The sequence below is a fragment of the Priapulus caudatus genome, unplaced genomic scaffold, assembly GCF_000485595.1.
Source record: "Priapulus caudatus unplaced genomic scaffold, Priapulus_caudatus-5.0.1 Scaffold569, whole genome shotgun sequence".
Classification (NCBI taxonomy): Eukaryota; Metazoa; Priapulida; class Priapulimorpha; order Priapulimorphida; family Priapulidae; genus Priapulus; species Priapulus caudatus.
In genome coordinates, this window is record NW_014577630.1 from 124035 (window position 1) to 131553 (window position 7519).

A 7519-nucleotide genomic window follows, 5' to 3' on the forward strand; every position below is an offset into this window, starting at 1 on the left:
GTGTGAAACATTTTTAATAAAATGATGTAGGCATAATTAAGTACACATCTGGTACGTCTGTTAATGAGTATTTCCTATTCCAAGTTATGGGAGATAAACTATGTGTCATATAACTTGCAGTCCTTTCCATTGTAGTGCACACAGCAGAGGGAACTACAGCTGGATTTACTTTGATGTGCAAACAATTGCCGTTTTCATAATTACACGTTAAATTTACCAGTAGCATATACCTTTCCAATCCATGGCCTGCGTTGCCGTGTTTCTGTATACACAGCTACAAACTGCCCAGTAGTGATGTTGGTCCTGTCCTCTTCCACCACATCACGAGCAAGGGCATCCCCAATTACAACCTAATATTTTCAAGGTTTTAAAGATATGAGAGAAGCAATAACAGCTGCTGCAAGAATATCATATTTTAACCCTAGTTAAGACTTGCGCAGCGTCTATACGAGCACCACCCGCTCAATGCTTGAGCGGTTCTGGCACGTAAGTATCGCATTGTATGTACGTATCGATGTAAATACGCATTCACTATTGCCGCATATCGCAGGGTTAAGGAACTATATGCGCTATCTCAGGTTAACACCGTCTATACGACGTTATCCCGAGACAGATCTGATCTCGGGTTAGCTTAGCCTCCTTCACATCACGAGGTTAGACTAACACGGGTTAAGGCTTAACCCTGGTTCTCTTAACCCGAGATAAGCACGCGTGTAAATGCTTATACCGCGATAAAAATCCTCGTATAGACAAGACTTTACATCGTCTACACGAATAAATTTGTCTCGGCTTAAGCGTCTTATTACATCGTCTACACGAATAAATTTGTCTCGGCTTAAGCGTCTTATTACATCGTCTACACAAGGAAATCTGTCTCGGCTTAAGCGTCTTATTACATCGTCTACACGAGGAAATTTGTTTCGGCTTAAGCAAGCGTCTATACGATGTCTTAACTCGGGTTAAGCAAACCCGGGTTAAGCTTTAATCCGGGTTAGCTTAACCCGAGTTAAGACTCGTGTAGACGCGCGCGAAATCGTTAACTCGAGTTAAGCGGTAGTCGCATACCGCAGTCAACACCGCCTCCCGCTAGCTGCCGTTAGCTTAACTCGGGTCAAGACAAACTCCGTGTAGACGAGGCTTCTATATATTTCGTACCTGTCAAATGTGTACAAATTGCCCAGTTTGTACAAATTGCTGGTGACTTTATCATCTTGTGCAAAGTGTGGAATGTCCGTTTTTGATTGGTCCATTCCATCAATAGTAATATTAGACAGTTTTGATTTGAATCAGTTTGCCTTGCGCTGCTCCTTGCTCGATGATAGTATTTTCTCATCCAGCTAAAGCAAATAATTTACATTATGCATATATACCGATCACTAGATGCACACTAAATTATTTTTGCAGAATAATGAAATTGTATGCTGTACGTGTGTCACTGTTGCATATCAACAGACATTTACAATAGCAAATGGCCAGCGCGCGTAACGAGTTCTTTTGTTGTGATACAATTAAGTTTGGTATCTAAACGTTGCTGCTGCGTTCCGCTGCTGACGTACGTCGTCTATTGTGTGGATACGCTATTTTTAAACGTGCGTTCACGCAATACAAATAATATTAGGGCAAGCCAGTCGAGGCTACCAGCCAAAATTGAAATTAGGTTGCAATTAAGCTTAGAGATAGTAAATGAATACACATATCGGGGATTAAGTTATCCAATAACCTAGAGAGCTGTGTTTTCTATAGCTACTCATGTAATGAAATAAACGTACCATAAATATTAATACTTTCGTATACTTTCAGTAGATCTACATGTACCAGTATTCTAGCAAGGAAGGTGCGAAGTGAGTGACAGGTCCACTAGTCAAGTTTATATTTACTTACTCAACTTGAAGCTTGTGTTGAGCTATGACTTTACCAATTGCTTGTCTTTGGTGCGTTGTGACAGATGCTTGATAGTCAACCTTCAACTGCACACAGGTATTGCATACAGCAAAAGTTGATGGCTGAAATAATAGACATTGAAAAAAGAGTATGTAGATTGTAGATTAATCACATTGAATACCGTAACACAAAGCTATCAACATACCATAAACTTTGACCATAATTTGGTATCAGCAATAAATCAATTGTGTGTCAGCTCAAACTACAAAGTTTTGATTACATTGCCAATCTTATACTGGGGAAAGTCTTTTTTTCCATATCACTATATCAGACATTCATATGAGATGTGGTCCTTGATATTCTTCTGTTCTATCTCATCTTTGTCATCTTCCACAAGCTCAGTTTTGTATAGCAGTAAGGCAGATAAATAGTATCATCATTTGGCATGTAATCACCCATCCAACTTACTGCCATCCAAGCCTTTGCTTCTGTTGTTTTCCATCTTCATTTTCCTTGTGTGTTTATGCGCATTCTTGTATGCACCAGTAACAGTAATAGCTATACCCAGTAAATAACCATGCAGTTCTATCAAACAGCAAATTATCAAACAACATCGGCAATTCTCTGTAGTTCTTTGCGGGGTGAAAGACTGTTCGTATGGCTACAGCACGCAGAAGATAACGGTAAACGTGTTTACAAGCAATTGTCAAATGGAGGAAAGGAGGAATAGAAGTCAGTCCCATCTCTCAAGTCACTGATCTTAGAGGACAGTTAGTGAGGGTGAGTTTATTTTAAAAACTGTTTGCAGCAGTTTCTTGTTGACGTATGCAATTTTCTAAGGATCTAAAGCTGGGTTTGCACTATTACGTGTGTGTGCGTGCGTGCGTGCGCGCGCGCGTGTGTGTGCGAGTGTGTGCATATGTGTGTGTGTGTGTGTGTGTGTGTGTGTGTGTGTGTGTGTGTGTGTGTGTGTGTGTGTGTGTGTGTGTGCGAGCGTGCATGTGCATGTGTGTGTGTGTGTGTGTGTGTGTGTGTGTGTGTGTGTGTGTGTGTGTGTGTGTGTGTGTGTGTGTGTGTGTGTGTGTGTGTCTGTGTGTGACATTGGGCCTGTATATGGGTGTGGGTGTGCGTGCGTGTGCATGGATATGCGTGCGTGCGTGCATGCTTACGTACGTGTGCAGGCCGGCGTGAATGTGAATAAAATGGAATCCACTGGCACACGCGAACGTGCACCCAAACGCGCACAGGCACGTACGCACACATGCGACGGAGCGGCACGCACGCATGCACGCCGCACACACAGGCACGCACGCTGGCACAAAGCGCAGGTACGCACGTACACACACACACACACACACACACACACAAAACTTATTTAGAAACGCTTTACCAACGTTGAGATATTCCATTATTAATCAGTAAAAGGTGAGATATTCTGACAACAAAACATGTTGAAAAGCTATTTTTACAGGTACGGGGATAACAGCCGCAATGAGATTGAAGAGAAATTGTGTTGCAGTAGAAAACGATATCAAGCAGGTCGAAGCCATCAAGAGGACACTATAATACGCCTACAATGTAACTTGTAAATGCTGTTTTGGTAAAAAATTGTAGTCACGCTAATTTTGCCTATTTGGAACCCATTTTTAACATCAAACAGAAGAAAACTTTGATATATTTTTAACAGTGATTTTGTATATAAAAAGTTGTATATATAAATAGTTTACTGTAATTTCATGTTTTTGTGTATGTCGCTCATTGTGTAAATAGTGCATAAAACTAGTCTCTTTTAAACGTTTGCGAACAAAAATATCTCTGTCTTATGAAGGTTATACTTGGACTAGTAATGCATTGGATTTCAAGTGTTTAGATAAAAAAAAATTATTATCGGTATTGCAAATAAGCTGTGATTTAATTCAACCTGTACACGTAGTAGTTTTTCTGAATAAGCCACACGTACAGTAATAATTCTTTTACATGTAACTGTGTCTCAAATGTGTAATACATAAGCTATAATTTAAACTGCTAGGCGAATATTAACTTTTACTACATTGGTATATTCAAGCATGTTTAACGTTGATTTTGTAACTGATGCAAGAAAATATAGTCTGTTAAAAAATTAGATTGTTACAATAAACTAGTGTCACAATATCTATCTATTTGATTATACTGGCATGCGGCTTTAATAGGCAGCTTCAAATGTTATGAAGTATATCATTAATCAACGATTCTATCACGACCTTAGTCTATTCCCAAACCTAGCAGTCGCGCGCTGTTTATCGTTTCTACAGGAAGCATCAGATCTTGTGACTGCATGGTGCAATAAAACAGTCTGTTTTAGCAGGAAGTTAGCAGTCGCGCGCTGTTATTAGGGCTGCTATATAATGCAGCCCTCATAAAACGTAATCGTTTGCAATGTTCACGTTTTTGTTGACTATATTATAGCAGTTTACACCAGGAAGTTAGAAGTCGCGCGCTGTTAGCAGAAAGTGGATTCTAAATTCATCGTGTAAAGCAATGTCTTATAGCAGGTGTAAAGCACACCAGCTAAATTATAAGCAAAATAATCAACGCAGAGCTTTTTGAAAAGCTCGAACCTCACCTCTGCTAGATTTCATAAAATTCCTTTCACCTATAGCTTGTATATAAAATTACAGCTACGAAAAAGTAGTGACGCCTGTTATCTGGCAGAAATTCTAATTTCCAAGAATTCAAAAGTATTTTCAATGGTGTTTTGTGTGCGTATGCGTGCGTGCGTGCGTGTGCGTGCGTGTATATGTGTGTGTGTGTGTCTGTGTGTGTCTGTCTGTCTGTCTGTGCCTGAGTGTGTTTGTGTGTGCATACGTGCATGTGTGCGTGTTTCTGTCCGTGTTTGTCTGGCTGTGCCTGTGTCTGTGGTCGTGCGTGCGTGCGCGCGCGCGAGTGTCTATGTGCGTCTGTCAGTCTGTGCCTCTGTCTGTGCGTGCGTGAGTGTGCACGCGTGTGTCCGTGTGCCGTGTGCGTGTATACCACTGATCTCTACTATACTAACGTTAGTATAGTAGAGATCAGTGGTGCATACATACGCCCATGTGTGTGTGTGTGTGTGTGTGTGGTGTGTGTGTGTGTGTGTGTGTGTGTGTGTGTGTGTGTATGGTGTGTGTGTGTGTGGCGCGTTGTGCGTGCGTGTGGCGTGTGCGTGTGCGTGTGCGTGTGCGCGCCGTATGGTGTGTGTGTGTGTGTGTGGTATGTGTGTGTGTGGGGGGGGTGCGGTATCGTCGCGTCGCTGTGTGTGTGCACGCGCGCGTGTGTGTACATTTACAAACGTAGTTTTAAAGCTTTTTCACGTGGTGCCGACGAGCAGTTTTCGAACTGTCGCTTGCTTTCGTTCGTCCCCGCAGAGTAAAGGTAACAACACCCTAAAATGAGTTGAACATTTTACGCGATAGGATTGCTCCATACACTTGGACACGGAGATGCTGTGGTTTTACATAAGACATCATTATAACGCTGCGGCAGAGGCGTACGTGAAGACAGCGATCGCGGACAGTGTGTTCTGGACATTGGACGGCTCGGTCAGCGCCCTTTCTCCGAACACTCACTCTCCGCCGGCGCCATGTAAACGCTGCTATCAGCTACTGGCCTATGATATTTTACTCAACTCGGCGCAGCTGCATCCCGTGGTGATAAGTGTGAGTATAGATGCTCCGATTCCTTCTGATAATGTCGCCTTTGTAGTGGTAGCATTTGCAGCATAAAATGGGCTTGTGATGACGTATACTTGCTCGCCACGTAACCCTAGCAAAATGGCTGATCAAATACAGTGCGTGTAAACCACTATAATCTGAAATTCTCAAGTTAATTATAATTATAGACACACATCTTTTTCATAATGACTTAAATAAAAAGTTAATGACCGTACAATCGTAGTTCTATAACATATTTCTGTGTTTGCAAATCAACTTGATGCAGAGTACCCGATTTTATATGTTTCATACAAATTACCATTTTAGGTACATAACGAAAGCGAAGTTTTTAGTGACTGTCAACAGCCACGTTATATCTTACGGAAACAAGCGCTTCTCAACGAGATGGTAGATATAATACTTGACAAGCCAACCAGAACTCCCATGTTTAGTGACGTGAGTTACGTACTAGACGCTCTATTAGACGCTCTATCGACGTATCGTGCACTGCAGAACATAATTATGGCAACCAGTCTCCGTGGTCTTGCCGTGAGCGGTTAATCGTTACCTGTTTAAGCGGGGGACACACCATGGGAATTTATTCGCACGACCACAGCAATTGTTAAATTCGCATAGTGTGTCCGCTCAAGCGATGGCGAATTTCGCCGCGAATTTTTTCCTCACCGAAGTTTGCAGCTATCAAACATGTTTGATATTTTCGCTGCGAATTTTTATCGCTGAGTACAGATTCGCATCGTGTGTCCATGGAAGCGAAAATCGAGCCGGCTGATGTTATAATGCAGCGAATCAGTGATCAGTATGCGAAATTCGCATAGTGTGTCCACCCGCTTTACGAAAGCTCACAACGATTGCACTACAAGCGTGGGTGCGTGCGTGTGTGCGTGTAAGCGTGTGTGCGTGTGTGCGTGTGTGTGATAGTTCAAATATTTTCAATTATATTTCGCCACTGTAGATAGAATACTATGAATCATTTTCATGCAGCTGAGGCCGTTGTGCAATGAGGGAAGCGCTCGGTGGTCTAACTCGAAAGACTGCCGTCACACGCTCAGGGAACGAGCGGGTGATCTCGTATGGAAACCCAACGCCACGTATTGCAGTCAAGGTATACTGTTCACCCTTCATCGTATGAAACTCATGCGAATTATGAGTAAATTTAGTATAATATTACCAAGAGCGTATTAAGCATGCTTCATTATTTCTCACATTCTTGATACGCTCTTGATATTACCAATTAATTTTGCAATTTATTTAGTCATATTTCATTATATTTCATTTTTTCATTATTATCATTATTCATGTGTAAAAGTGCGTAATACGTCATATTATAATTTTTTTATCACGGAAGCATAAAATACTTTTATTTACTTAAATAGCAGTTGATCTTTCTACGCACAGAACGTAGTGATGGAAGGACCATTCAAGCATTGCACATATACCCAGGCAAGCTAACGCCGCCATTTCATCCTGCCATCTATAACTATACTATACAACTAGAATACGAGGAGTCCGTGGTTGAGGTGCTAGCGATTCCACTGTACTGTGGCGCCACTGTGGTCACTTCATACGGCGAGGATGCGGCATGGTTCGTAGACATACATACATATATACATACATACATACATACATACATACATACATACATACATACATACATACATACATACATACATACATACATAGCATGCATGCATGCATGCATGCATGCCATGCATGCATGCCAAATTGCCCCAATGCATGCATGCATGCATGGCATGCATGCACGCAACGCACGCACGGGGGGCGCGCCACGGCACGGCACGCGACGCAGCGCACGCAAGCACGCAACGCACCGCACGCAACGCAAACAGCACTCACAGTGGGGCACGGCTACGCACGCACGCACAGCACGCGACGCGACCCACGCACGCACGCACGCACGCACGCACGACGCACGCACGCACCGCACGCACGCA

General features: G+C 42.5%; 1 protein-coding gene across 1 annotated transcript in view; it reads left to right on the plus strand.

Moving 5' to 3' along the window:
• The first annotated feature begins 5312 nt into the window (after positions 1-5312).
• The window catches only part of LOC106811740 (cadherin-like and PC-esterase domain-containing protein 1), an 8222-nt gene continuing 6015 nt past the window's right edge, over positions 5313-7519 (plus strand). The window contains exons 1-3 of the transcript XR_001394192.1: positions 5313-5552; positions 5874-6002; positions 6549-6669. The gene's annotated coding sequence lies outside the window, so the exon portion shown is untranslated. The remainder of the gene's footprint in view (positions 5553-5873; positions 6003-6548; positions 6670-7519) is intronic.